Raw genomic sequence first — 15,121 nt, forward strand, 5'->3', positions numbered from 1 at the left:
TCTCGCCGGCTCGCCGGCCTCTGCCGCGCAGCTTCTCGCCGCCAACCAAAGGCGTCCTCGCCGCCGCCCAGCTTGCCGCCCGGCCGCCGCCACCGCGTCGCCGCACCGCCACCGAGGCGTGCCGCCCTGCCGCCTCTTCCTCTCCTCGCCGGCGCACCTCCGTCTCCGGCCACCTCCTGCAGCTCCGGCGTCTTCCCTGTCTCCAGCGAACCTCGGGAGTCGTGTGCAGCTACAGTGCCCCGGCCAGATCCAGATCTGAAACCTCCCTCGGTTGACTTTTTTGTCCCTAACCCTAGCATTTTTGCATACTTTGGCATGCCATAACTCTGCACCCGTAGCTCCGATTCATGTGTGTAGCATATCAAAATGTTCGGCTCGACGAGTACATCATTTCATCTCATTGCATCATTTTCATTTGAGCTCATCTTGATGCCTAAAATGCTGTTGGAAGAGGGCTATATGAGGAATATTTCAGATCTGTTTAAGCAAATGGCCTTTTGTCATTTTTGCCATGATTAATGTGTGCATGCTATGATCCTGAGCTCTACATGTGTTTTGATGAATGTCATGTTATCTTTACAGAGGTGCTTGCCATGTATTTTTGTGATCTATGTGGTGACTAGCACAAGCATGCAAAGTAGCATAATCGTTGATGCTGATTTCAGGGACTTAGTTTTTCACTAAGTCCTTGTCCTGCTTTTGTTTTTATATCATATGTCCATGTTGTTTCCTAGTGATCCGTGCCTCTTTGGAGAATGATTAGTAAGGATGTTTTGTTAACATTGTGGTGCTCTATCCATCCATGTCTTTATTTGAAATTATGGAGCACCCTAGCTTGAGTCAATCGAGCTCTACGTTTGCTATAAAATGATCCTGGCAGATTGTTGACATGTTTAGCGATTTTGCCGAGGATGTTGCTATTGATCCGTGCATGCTATGTTGTTGTTCTTGCCATTTCTAGCTTCTATGCCATGTCTTCTTGATGGGTGTATGCTTAGTTTGTAATGCCATGCTCTGTAGTGAGTGCATCGAGCTCGTAAACATGCCTACTTGTTAACTGTTTTGCATGCTCCAGTTTTTCACAAAGTCTGAATCTGTTTATGTTTTTGCTATGTTCACATGCTTGCAATTGTATTTTCTGATCCCTTTTGGCTCAAGGTCACTAAGGGACTTTTGTTATATGCTTAGAGTAGCTTCATTCCATGCCTTTCTTTGCCATGATATGTTCCTGTAGCATGTAGTTTTCATGCTCGAAAGATTGCTTCCTGATGATAAATTCCAGACTTGTGTTAATTTCACTAAGTCTGAAACCTGTTATCATTTGCATTTTTGCCATGCTTGTTTGAACCTGTTAATAGATGAATTAGCCGTAGCTCAGTGTTCTTCTTTTGTCAAGCTTCATGAGTGGATCCCTGCCATGTATTTTTTTGTTATGTTTGAGTGTTGTAGCATGGTGTTCTTGTTGCATTTAGATGGCTACTTGCTGATTATCGCAGACCGGTGCCATATTTGTTTTGCTTGCCATTTCCAAACCGTGCATCCGATTCTGGTGATCTTTATATCGATTTCAACCGAAATCAACTCACCTTTCCAGTGGCACTCTTGGTTTTCCAAGTTGAGGCCAGGTTCAATCACTCCTTTGCAAATCTTGCATATGCATCACATACCGCATCCCGCATATCATACCATGTTGCATCATGTTGCTTGAGCATTGCACGTGGTTGATTGTGCTCCTTTCTCTTGTTGTTCTTGTTTGGGTAGAGCCGGGAGACGAGTTTGTGAATGAGGAGCCCGTTGAGTTCGCTTACGAGGATCAAGGCAACTCGGAGTACTTTGCAGGCAAGATGACCATACCCTCGAAATCACTTCTATCTTTGCTTGCTAGATGCTCGCTCTTTTGCTATGCCTGTGCTACGATACTTACCACTTGCTTATCATGCCTCCCATATTGACATGCCAAACCTCTAACCCACCCGTCCTAGCAAACCATTGTTTGGCTATGTTACCGCTTTGCTTAGTCCCTCTTATAGCGTTGCTAGTTGCAGGTGAAGATTGGAGATCATTCCTTGTTGGAACATTGTTTATTGTTGGGATATCACCATATTATCTTGTTTATCTTAATGCACATATATACTTGGTAAAGGATGGAAGGCTCGGCCTTATGCCTAGTGTTTTGTTCCACTCTTGCCGCCCTAGTTTCCGTCATATCGGTGTTATGTTCCCGGATTTTGCGTTCCTTACACGGTTGGGTTATAATGGGAACCCCTTGATAGTTAGCCTTGAATAAAACTCCTCCAGCAATGCCCAACCTTGGTTTTACCATTTGCCACCTAGCCTCTTTTTCCCTTGGGTTTCCGGAGCCCAAGGGTCATCTTTATTTAAACCCCCTCGGGCCAGTGCTCCTCTGAGTGTTGGTCCAAACAGAGCCACTTGCAGCGCCACCTCGGGAAAACTTGAGGGTTGGTTTTAGTTGTACGTAGTGTTCATCTGAGTGTGCCCTGAGAACGAGATATGTGTAGCTCCTATCGGGATTGGTCGGCACATTCGGGCGGTGTTGCTGGACTTGTTTTACCATTGTCGAGGATGTCTTGTAACCGGGATGCCGAGTCTGATCGGATTGTCTTGGGAGAAGGAATATCCTTCGTTGACAGTGGGAGCTTGTGATGGGATAAGTTGGGACTCCCCTGCAGGGATTTGAACTTTCGAAAGCCATGCCCGCGGTTATAGGCAGATGGGAATTTGTTAATGTCCGGTTGTAGATAACCTAAAACTTAACTTAACTAAAATGCATCAACCGTGTGTGTAACCGTGATGGTCTCTTCTCGGCGGAGTCCTGGAAGTGAACATAGTGTTGGAGTAATGCTTGAAGTAGGTTGTTCTAGGATCACTTCTTGATCATAGTTGTTCGATCGTGCTTTTGCCTTCTCTTCTCGCTCTCTTTTGCGAATATGTTAGCCACCGTATATGCTAGTCGCTTGCTGCAGCTCTACATCATACATTACCTTACCTTTAAGCTTAAATAGTCTTGATCGCGAGGGTGTGAGATTGCTGAGTCCCCGTGACTCACAGATTCCTTCCAAAACCAGATGCAGGGACCGATGATACTGTTCCAGATGACATGACCGAGCTCAAGTGGGAGTTCGATGAAGACTCTCGTCGTTACTACGTGTCTTTCCCAAATGATCAGTAGTGGTGCCCAGTTGGGGCGATCGGGGACTTTGTCGCATTTAGGGGTTGATCTTTATTTTGGTACCGTAGTCGTACCCTGATTGTATTGGATGAATGTAATGTTATTTATGATATTTGTGTGATGTGGCGAGTGTAAGCCAACTATGTACCTTTCCCTTTACTTATTTATGTGGGTTGTTATGATGATTACCTCACTTGCGATATTGCTTTCAATGTGGTTATGCCTCTAAGTCGTGCTTCGACACGTAGGAGATATAGCCGCATCGAGGGCGTTACAATCTTCCCAAGTATAAATACTACCAGGCGCTAACTGATTCAGCCACGCTCTGGCTGAGCCCTCCAACATCAAAGGAAGGTGCTTCATGGACACTTCATCATTGCCACCACCAATCTGTACAGCCACTCGATAATCCTCAAGCCAAGTATCAGGCTTGGACTCGCTAGTGAACTTACTGACTCCAGTCGCCAACCTGAAGTTGGGAGGTATCACCGCAGCCCTGATGGCTCTGCTGAAGCACTCTGGACCTGAGACATGTACCCTGCTGCTGGTTGGGAAATCTCTGTCATGACCCTCTCTGTGAGCTCTGTTTCTGTTAACCAGACCCTGAACAAGAATAGATCTCGCATCAAAGCCCGGCTCCCTGGGGTCGACTGCAATCCTTCGCCCACCACTGTGAGGATGTCTGTCATCATGCTGCCGAGGCACGTATGACCCACTCCTTGGGGGAGGCGTGGGCACTCGACGACAATCATCGTGATCGAGTCGGTGATCATACTGCTCGCGGTTTCTGTACTGATCTCGCCGGTCTTCACGTCCTTAATGCCTCGGGGGCGATCTCGGGCTGTGAGCCGACTGGGTTGTGTCTGCAACCACGGATCTGCTATGGATCCTATTCCACGACTGAGATACTGATGTATTCTGCTCTCCCGCCGCACGGAGCAAAGCCCGGATCTGCACCAGACCTCGACCAGCTTCTGACTGGGAAGGTTGGATTGACTCCACTATTCGGGCCGCAGCTGCGAGATTCTGGATCGGAGTTCGGTATACCTGAGTCGGAGGCAGAAAAAGTTGACATCAACTGGACTCGGGGATACACTGCCGAGCACGCTCATCGAGTGCGCGCTGGAGGTTCTCCAGTCAAGTCCGCTCAGCCAAGTTGGCCAGGCGCGCCTCCTCCAAGGCCTGGGCCTCAGGGGTTTCTCCAACGATAGGAGTGTGAAGCGCATCCATGTTCCGGCGGCGAAGTTCTTCCCTTCGTTGCGAAGAGAGGGGTTCGGGGCGGTACTCTTCGTGAACACGCGACGGATCGCCGCCCCCGTCGCCTCCTTCTTCACGAGTGAAGCCAGGAGGACTGCGTGGTCCATTGACCATCAAAACTTCTGCCGCGGGGTCGCTGTTGTCGCACTTGGATGCAGTCTCTACAGAGCCAGTCGAACAGGCCGTAAAGAGTTTCGTCAGGCTCGATTGCCACGACTTGGGGGGTGACCGACTGGCGAGCCACCTCATGGTTCACCCACCGCTGAAGCCTCGATCGACCGGAACGCTTGCTCCGGCGGGCGGCAGGGAGGGGGTCAGCACAGGAGTCGATTGATACTGAGTCGACGGCTGCCGTAGGACGACGCCACGGATGCACGCGCGAAAGTGCGTTGCCCTGCGGACGGGGAGCGCCTCGACATCAAGTCGCGCTTCTTGGAGCCAAGCGGAGTCGTCGGCGACGAACACGAGCGCACCAAGATGGATCTCGCGGCCCTCGGCCAAACCTCCGCCCGAAACCATGTTGATGGGGATCGGAAAAATCGCAACTTCTCCAACAAGTCGCTAAGACACCTGCCCAACGGTGGGCACCAACTGTCGTGGTTCTGAGTCTGACAGTAGAATGGGGGTAGGGATGTAGAGGCAAGATCCTAGCTATGGAGGAGTTGTACACGCGAGTTTTACGAGTTCATGCCCTTCTCAGAGGAAGTAATAGCCCTACGTCTCAGAGCCCGGAGGCGGTCGACTGGATTATATGCGTGTGTGTTACAGGGGGTGCGAACCCTTGTCCCTGAGGAGGGGGTGGCTTATATAGAGTTTGCCAGACCCCTCTCGCCCTCAGTTACAAAGGGTTTAAGGTACATAAAGATGGAGACGTTACTGGTAACGCCTGTATTTAGGTGCTATAAATGACAATTGAGCCTACAAGTAAATGCTCAACCGTTGTTCGTGCAGAGTGACTTTAGCTCTTCTGCCTGTCGAGCCACTTTTGCGACGGTCGAATGACATTGATTCTTCTGAGTGGAACGTTATGGTCGAGTGGATGATGGTACTCTTTGAATGATCCTGGCTTTAGGGTGCTATCCTAGGGGAGGATGTCTAGGTCAGGTCCATGACCCTACCCTAGGTACATAGCTTCATCAGCTGGTTTAGGACCCTATCCGCCGCGCCACCAGCGTCGCCCACTCTGCCGCCTCTTTGGGTTGCGATGGAGTCGAACTCGTCAAAGAACAGCACACACGGCGCAGACTGGCGCGCCTTGTCGAAGATCTCGCACACATTGGCCTCGCTCTCACCAAACCACATGGTGAGCAGCTCTGGCACCTTGATGCTGATGAAGTTGGTCTGGCACTTGTTAGCGATCACCTTCGCCAGCAAGGTCTTGCCGCATCCTGGTGGCCCGTAGAAGAGGACGCCCTTGGACGGCGACATACCGAACTTCTTGAATTTCTCCGGGTGCTCGACCGGGTACTGAACGGTCTCTTGCAGCTCCCTCTTGACGCTATCGAGGCCGCCGATATCGTTCCAGCTGACGTTGGGCACCTCCACGACGGTCTCACGTAGCGCGGACGGGTTTGTGCCGACGAGGCCCGTCTTAAGGTGGTCATTGGTGACGGCCATGGAGTTCAAGATCTCGCCGTCGATGGTGTCATCCTCTAAGTCGATCATGTCCATCTTCTCCCTGATGCACTCCAGCGCCGCCTCGGTGTAGAGCGCGGCCAAGTCGGCGCCGACGTAGCCGTGCGTATCCTTGGCAACCACCTCCAGGTTGACGTCCTTGTCCAGCTTCATGTTTTTGGTGTGGATGCGAAGCACTTCGAGGCGCCCGACCTCGTCCGGCACGCCGATGTCGATCTCGCGATCGAACCTCCCGAAGCACCTCAAGGCAGGGTCGATGCTATTGGGGCGATTCGTGGCTCCCATGACGATGACATGCATGTGGGCCTTCATGCCATCCATCAGCGTCAGCAGCTGGGAGACGATGCGCCTCTCGACCTCACCGTGAGTCTGTTGGGCTAAGTCCCTCCACATGGAGGTGTGTTGGCAGCCCAACATCAGCCCATAAGTCCAACACATGTCAGCCGTTGATCCTCGCTGCATCCAACGGTTGAGAGTGCTTCCAAGTGAAGTGAAGCAAGGAGAAACCCCTAGCCACTCCACCCCTGCTGGTGGCAGCTGCCATTCGTGGGAGTGAGAGTGAGAGCACACAAGAGAAAACACAACCTGAGAGAGAGGAAGAAGAAGAAGCAGAGGTTCTGTCCAGATTTGCTGCATCTGACTAGACAGTGTTCAAGATGGTGGTTGGAGGCTCAAATGTGCTTGTATCGACCCCAAACTTGGTGAGCTCGTTCCTTTACTTTGAGTACTTCGATCTGGTTAGCTGGTTTGAGGATTGGGTCAGTGGAGCATCAGATTTGAGAGTGGTTTCGTCAGCTCTGACTGCTGCAATTTCAGAACAGAATAGTTTTGGGAGACGAACAGTTTGGGTAGGCAAATGATGTCCGATTGAGCTGAAACTTGGAGGAGATGTCAAGAACGCATGTGTCTACTTGCCTGCCAAATTTGGTGTTGTTTGGTTCAGTGGTTTAAGAGCAGTTTGCAAAACACTGAAGGATACAGAAGCTGTGTAAACTCTGCTTTGCTGAAATCTTGCTTCTTATGGTTGTTGTTGCTGTTGCCGGTTGGCAACATGGAGAGTGTGTTGTAAATCTCTCTAGAAGTTCTAGAGAAAACTTTGTACTCATCATTCTCATAGTAAAGTTTTGTGGACCGGTCGATCCACAGCCGTGGTTTTTTACTCCTCAAGTTGAGGAGGTTTTTCCACGTTAAATCCCGTGTCACATGTGCATGTTGTTTGTGTTATTCCGCTGCTTACTTGTTGAATATGTCCTCAAAGTTCATCACAAGTGGAAGGGGCTGTGTAGTGTGCATATTTGCCGTGTCGGTGAATTTGTGTAGCGCATTATTGCTGTCAAGCACCCAACAAAGTGGTATCAGAGCCTTGGTTTGCTTGTGCAAATTGCTGAGTTTCTTGTGGTGAAAGATGGAAGTGAATACCAGCAGGATGATATCTTTGAATGGTACAAATTATCAAGCATGGAAGGGAAAGATGGAGGACTTGTTATATGTGAAAGAATACTGGAAGCCAGTGTTCTCCACTGAGATGCCGGAGGGCATTGAGGAAGGTCAGTGGAAAGTACATCATCGCCAAGCTTGTGGGTTCATTCGGCAATGGGTCGATGACAATGTTTTGAGCCATATCATTGATGAGACACATGCACGCACCTTATGGCAGAAATTGGAAGAGTTGTTTGCCCGAAAAGAAGGTACAAACAAGATGTTCTTGATCAAACAATTGATGTGCTTGAGGTACAAAGAGGGCATTCTAATTGCAGATCATGTGAATACATTCCAAGGCATTATAAATCAGCTTTCCTCAATGGCAATAACATTTGAAGATGAAGTGAGAGCTTTGCTACTACTAGGCTCATTACCGGACAGCTGGGAGGCCTTTAAGGTCACGGTTTGCAATTCAGCACCTAATGGAGTTGTCACTTGGAATCTTGTGAAAACCAGGGTACTAAATGAAGAGTCCAGAAAGGTGGCTGAAGCTAGTTCTTCCTCACATTCAGAGGTGCTGGTCACTCAGTCCAGGGGGAGAAGTAAGAGCAGAGGTCCAGGTAAAGGGGCAGAAAGAGTGTCATCACTGCCATCAGAAGGGCCACATTAAGTGGCAATGTGACAAGTGGAAGAAAGACAAAAAGAAAAATAAGAAGCAAGATCAGAAGCAAGTTGACAGTGATAGTGATATAGAGGGCAACCGAGTTACTGCAGTAGAAAAGGACATCATGCTTGTTATGCATGAAGAAAATGAGGGCAGATTTGGTTCCACTATTGAGGAGAAGGTCACTGTTGTTTCTGATGAAACCATCAACCTTGTGGATGGTGACGAGATGATTTGGATACCGGACAGCGGTGCTACCATTTATGCTACATCTCGCAGAGAGCTCTTCACTAACTATATATCAGGTGATTTTGGTGTTGTGAAGATGGGGAACAATGATAGAGCAGCCATCATTGGAAAATGAGATGTGCATTTGGAGACTGCAAATGGTACAAGGTTAGTCCTCAAATTTGTGAGGCATGTCGAGGCACTTCGTCTCAATATTATTTCAGTTGGTTTGCTTGATGGAGATGATTAGTTGAGCAGTTTTGGAAAAGGGCAGTACAAGCTCACCAAAGGCAACATGATTATTGCAAGAGGTAAAATGGTCTCAGTGTTGTATCATGTTCATGCTAAGCTCTTTAGTGCTTCTGTCAATGCACTAGAGAATGATGATCAATGTGCTCTATGGCACAAGAGACTTGGGCACATGAGTGAGAAGGGGATGACAGTGCTAGTGAAGAAAAAATTGTTGAAGGGTGTGAAAGGAGTTCACATCAAGAAATGTTCAGATTGTCTAGCAGGGAAGCAACACCGAGTTGCCTTCAAGACTCTACCTCCTCACAAGAAGCCCGAGAAGCTGGACTTGATACATTCCGATGTTTGCAATATGTTGGTAAGATCTCTTGGTGGTGCTAAGTACTTTGTGACTTTTATTGATGACTTTTCCAGGAAAGTTTGGGCCTTCACTTTGAGGACCAAAGATCAAGTACTAGGTGTATTCAAGCAATTCCAAGCCTCGGTTGAGAGAGAAACTGAGAAGAAGATCAAGTGCATTCGCACTGATAATGGAGGAGAGTACATTGGGCCATTTGATGCATATTGCAAGCAGCAAGGTATTAGGCATCAATTTACTCCCTCGAAGACACCACAGCTGAATGGTCTTGCTGAGAGGATGAACAGGACAATTGTGGAGAGAGTTAGATGCTTGTTGTCAAGTACAAAGCTACACAAACACTTTTGGGGTGAGGTTTTGATGACTGCAGTTTATCTTATTAATCTCTCACCAAGTTATCCTTTGCAGGGAGATGTTCCTAACAAGGTCTGGTGTGACAAGGATGTCCCATATGACCACCTGAAGGTTTTTGGGTGCAAGGCCTTTGTTCATATTCCTCAAGATGAAAGGTCAAAGCTTGATTCGAAGACACGGCAGTGTATCTTTCTTGGCTATGATGGTGATGAGTTTGGCTACAAGCTATTTGACCCTATAACAAGGAAAGTTGTGAGAAGCCGTGATGTTGTGTTTGTTGAAGACCAAACGATTGAGGATATTGTGAAGACAAAGGGGCAGGTTCCTCCTCAGCAGCAACAAGACATGATTGATTCTGACCCAGTTCCTGCAGCTCTAGCTCCCGTGCAAGTTGAAGCAGATGCCGAAGATGTACAAAATGATGTACATGGTGGTGCGGGTGAAGAAGATGCTCCCCAGCAGCAACAACAAGAGTATGATGCTGAAGTTGATGATCTGGATCAGTAGGAAGCACCAGCACCAGAAAGTCCACCAGCTGCTCCACTCAGAAGATCCAACAGGGGTCGAATTCCTTCCAGTAGGTATCCCTCAGATCAATACGGGGTGTTATTATCTGATGGTTCAGAACCTGAATGCTTTGCAGATGCAATGGAAGATGAGCACAAAAAAGAGTGGAAAATGCTATGCAAGAAGAGATGTATTCCTTGCATAAGAATCATACTTATGAGTTGATGAAGTTGCCCAAGGGCAAGAAAATTTTGAAGAACAAGTGGGTCTACAGAATCAAGCAAGAAGAGCACACATCACATCCAAGGTACAAGGCCAGGCTAGATGTAAAAGGATTCGGCCAGAGAAAAGGCATTGACTATGATGATATCTTTTCCCCAGTTGTGAAAATGGCATCCATAAGAGTAATCCTTGGCATGGCAGCAAGTCTCAACTTGGAGGTTGAGCAAATGGATGTGAAGACTGCATTCCTTCATGGTGAGTTGGAGGAAGAAATATACATGGAGCAACATGAGGGGTTTCTTGTGATAGGCAAAGAAGACTATGTGTGTAAGCTGAAGAAAAGTCTCTATGGCCTGAAACAAGCACCAAGACAATGATACATGAAGTTTGAAACTGTCATGGGGGAGCAAGGCTACAAGAAGTGCAGCTCAGACCATTTTGTGTTTATTCAGAGGTTCTCAGGTGATGATTTCATCATATTATTGCTCTATGTTGATGATATCCTGATTGTTGGCAAGAATGTCTCTAGGATTGCTAAGTTAAAGAAGAAGTTGAGCAAATGTTTTGCTATGAAAGACTTAGGTCCAACAAAGAACATTCTCCGGATGAGAATTGAGCAAGACAGAAATTGCAACAAGTTGTACTTGTCTCAAGAGAAGTATATTGAGAAGGTACTTCAGAAGTTCAGGATGAAAAATGCTAAAGTTGTGAGTTGTCCACTAGCAGCCCATTTCAAGTTGACCAGAAAGCAATGTCCTACCACTGATGAGAAGAAAAAGGAAATGCATCATGTTCCTTATGCTTCAGCGGTAGGGAGTTTGATGTATGCTATGGTATGTACAAGGCCTGACATTGCTCATGCGGTTAGTACTGTCAGCAGATTTATGTCCAATCCAAGAAGACCTCATTGGGAAGCCGTGAAGTGGATTTTGAGATATCTCCGGGGCAGGACAAATATGAAACTTTGCTTTGGTGGTGGTGAAGCCAAGCTGGTTGCTTTTTCAGATTCTGACATGGCTGGAGATGTTGACAGAAGGAAGTCTACTTCAGGTTACTTGGTTACCTATCCAGGGGGAGCGGTGTCATGGTAAAGCAGGCTGCAAAAATGTGTGGCATTGAATACAACTGAAGCTGAATTCATTGTAGTAACAAAGGCGAGCAAAGAACTATTGTGGCTGAAACGGTTGGCTTGTGAGCTTGGTTTTAAGTAAGGCAAATATGTGTTGTTTTGTGACAACCAAAGTGCTATCCACTTAAGTAAGAATTCAATCTTTCATTCAAGGTTTAAGCATATAGAGGTCTGTTATCATTGGATTCGAGATGTGTTGTATTCCAAGAAAATGCAACTTGAGAAGGTTCACACCGATGACAATGGGGCTGATATGCTGACTAAACTGGTGACAATGAAGAAACTTGAAGTATGCCGCCGTCTCGCTAGCATGGCTGCCGGAAGGCAGTGAGACCCTCCATGATGTCGGAAGGGGGAGTTTGTTGGGCTAAGTCCCTCCACATGGAGGTGTGTTGGCAGCCAAACATCAGCCCATAAGTCCAACACATGTCAGCCGTTGATCCTCGCTGCATCCAACGGTTGAGAGTGCTTTCAAGTGAAGTGAAGCAAGGAGAAAACCCTAGCCACTCCACCCCTGCTGGTGGCGGCTGCCATTCGTGGGAGTGAGAGTGAGAGCACACAAGAGAAAACACAACCTGAGAGAGAGGAAGAAGAAGAAGCAGAGGTTCTGTCCAGATTTGCTGCATCTGACTAGACTGTGTTCAAGCTGGTGGTTGGAGGCTCAAATGTGCTTGGATCGACCCCAAACTTGGTGAGCTCGTTCCTTTACTTTGAGTACTTTGATCTGGTTAGCTGGTTTGAGGATTGGGTTAGTGGAGCATCAGATTTGAGAGTGGTTTTGTCAGCTCTGACTGCTACAGTTTTAGAACAGAGTAGTTTTGGGAGACGAACAGTTTGGGTAGGCAAATGATGTCCGATTGAGCTGAAATTTGGAGGGGATGTCAAGAACTCATGTGTCTACGTGTCTGCCAAATTTGGTGATGTTTGGTTCAGTAGTTTAAGAGCAGTTTGCAAAACACTGAAGGGTACAGAAGCTGTGTAAACTCTGCTTTGCTGAAATCTTGCTTCTTGTGGTTGTTGTTGCTGTTGCCGGTTGGCAACGTGGAGAGTGTGTTGTAAATCTCTCTAGAGGTTCTAGAGAAGACTTTGTACTCATCATTCTCATAGTGAAGTTTTGTGGACCGGTCGGTCCATAGCCGTGGTTTTTTACTCCTCAAGTTGAGGAGGTTTTTTCACATTAAATCCTGTGTCACATGTGCATGTTGTTTGTGTTATTTCGCTACTTACTTGTTGGTTGAATCTGTCCTCAAAGTTCATCACAAGTGGAAGGGGCTGTGTAGTGTGCATATTTGCCGTGTCGGTGAATTTGTGTAGCGCATTGTTGCTGTCCAGCACCCAATAGAGTCTTCTCCCTGTTCGGAGCAATGGAGTCGATCTCGTCGATGAATATGATGGAGGGCGCGTTCTTCTCGGCTTCTTCGAAGGCCTTCCTCAGGTTGCTCTCACTCTCTCCGTCCATCTTGGACATTATCTCCGGGCCGTTGATGAGGAAGAAGAAGGCCCCGGTCTCATTGGCGACCACGCTGGCGATCAGCGTCTTGCCCGACCTGGGAGGGTCATAGAGGAGGATGCCCTTGGGAGGCTTGACGCCAATGCTCTTGAAGATCTGCGGATGCCTGAGCGGCAGATCGACGAGCTCCTGATCAGAGTGAGCGGTTTTCCCATGCCACCCACCTTGCCGTAGCCGACGCCGTCGAGCCTCTCCTTGTCCTCTCGCTTGACCGGGTCGCCCTCGTAGAATATCTCCGTGTCGGGCGCCACGACGCAGTAGTCCATCGCGGGGTCGATCTCCATGCCCTTGAACTCGACGCTCCGCATGCCGCCACGCACAAGGAAGAGGTCACCCTTGTGGACCGGGCGGTAGGCGTCCACAAAGTAGGGCTTGAGGTAGGCGTCGAAGAGGTTCCCCGCGATGCCCTCGACGGTGTCGTCCAAGGGGGGATGTGCACGCGTCTGCCGAACTTGGCGTCATGGCACAGGTGCACCGACACGACGTCGGCGATGCGCACGCGTAGGTTGAAGCGGGCCACCTTGTTGATTAATGATCCCGAGCTTGTGCCCCTCGCAGGTGTCATCGGGCAGTGCCATGCAGACCGTGTTGTGGCGGCGCTTGCCCTTGAGCAGCACGACGTCGCCTTTGAATATGGAGAGCTTCTCCATGGTGGCGGGGTGGAGGGTGCACACAGAGTTGTCATCGTTGGTGGTGGCCTCCTCCACCACCAGCCGGTTCGCCGCCTTCTTCGACGCCGCCACGCTCGCCATCGCGTTTCGGTCGATTCGCTGCATCTCTCGTGGATTACTACTCTCGTTTGATGTCGAGGGCTTAGCTTCGTGTTGCGGTGAAGAGGGTACCTGGGGGTGAGGCGGTGAGCCCCCCTTTTGAAGGCCCGGCCTGAAGAAATCGACTCGGGTTGGAAGGCCCGTACGTTCCGAGTCGAGATCGTTCGCCTCATATTCGTCCACGTGTACGTAGCTGCAAAGTAACGCTGAGATGGATGTGCACGTGAGCGGCAGGGGCTTGCTCCATGGACAGCGGTGAGCGCTGAGAGGAGGGAGGCCTGCTGTCCTACAACGGCAGGAGGTAGGGGAAAGGGTGGTACGGGGAGGAGGAGGTCGGAAGAGCTCTCCCGCCGGGCTCGCCATCAGCCTTCACCCGTTGGGCCCGTCTCCGGCGACGACCGGAGCTTCTTCTTTTCTTTTCCCTCTGCCAAATTGATGCGGTGACAGAGACAGACGCTTATTCTTCCTCTCCCTCCGTCAACATCACGTGTGCTCATGCCCTTCATGTTCTCTCCCAATCGGTCTGTCTTTATTTTTCTGCCCAAATGCTATCTACATTTACGTGTTGTGGCAGTGGAAAGATGGAGCCTGGCCGAGGGGGAGATAGATGAAGGATGCTGCTAAAGTGGTTCCCGATCGGTTATCCCTCTTTTGATTCCCATCCCCAATTTCATTTCGCGCAGTTTGTGTTTGTTATGCTGTTCTTTTTCTTCTTCTAAAGGAGTGTGTCAATACTGGATGAATGCTCCAAAACTAATTAATTATTTTCGTAACCACGTTGAAAGAAATTAGTTTGTTGCTTTGATACCATGTTTGTTTGTCAATGTTGATTTTGCAGGTTGGATCGTCATTTGTGAGCGCATTCTTAGTATTTGGCGGTTCAGTCTATTTACCCTTCATTTGCTTGCTTGTTTGTAAGAAGGAAGATTTGACAAGGGATATCTACACTTCTGCCATAGATCGGAAGAGAGATTAGAGGAATTGGCTCGTTTAGTTCTGACTAGTACACGTCACTTGTGGTGGATTGCTTTCCATAGTTATGTTGGGATTCTGCCAACAATCGAGCACGCAAGCATATGTTGTTCCCCTGCAGCTTAGCTTATCATCAACTTAATTTATTAGTTCCTATTCATTTAGTTCTTCATTATCATTTATCCACATCTGAAACTAGCATTTAGTATTTAGATTCAGATGGGCACTTAGATTGAAACTGCATGTCCACTTGTTTCTTCAGTATTCAGTCCATTATATACCTATCTTCCTCGCCCTTTCTATTACCCAATTTCACACAAAGAATCTCTTAAGTCGCGTTTATATACACTTGCTCATTTGCTTGTGTGTTAATTCATTCTTCAATCAACCTTCAGATGAAGAAATTTATATTGTTCGTATTCATCTAGTGCCACCCCTAATTGGTTTTGGAGTATTGACGGTAAACTTGGTTGGAGGGACTAATGTGTTTGTGAGATGCACTGGAGAACACAGATAGAAGTCCCTATTGATTCGATTTACCAATCAAAAATGACCCCTAAAAATATATGAAGACGTTGAAGACATTGGTGGTTCGCGAAGACATACGTGTCGAAGATAATGACACGTGAAGACATTTGCTTTTAGACAATGGAG

The 15,121-nt window shown here is 48.2% G+C and overlaps 1 pseudogene; it reads right to left on the bottom strand.

Annotated features, from left to right (window-relative positions):
* The window catches only part of LOC123144205 (cell division cycle protein 48 homolog), a 67,581-nt pseudogene extending 54,104 nt beyond the window's left edge, over positions 1-13,477 (bottom strand).
* Positions 13,478-15,121: the final 1,644 nt, after the last annotated feature.

This window comes from Triticum aestivum, chromosome 1A (genome assembly GCF_018294505.1).
Source record: "Triticum aestivum cultivar Chinese Spring chromosome 1A, IWGSC CS RefSeq v2.1, whole genome shotgun sequence".
NCBI classification, from domain to species: Eukaryota; Viridiplantae; Streptophyta; class Magnoliopsida; order Poales; family Poaceae; genus Triticum; species Triticum aestivum.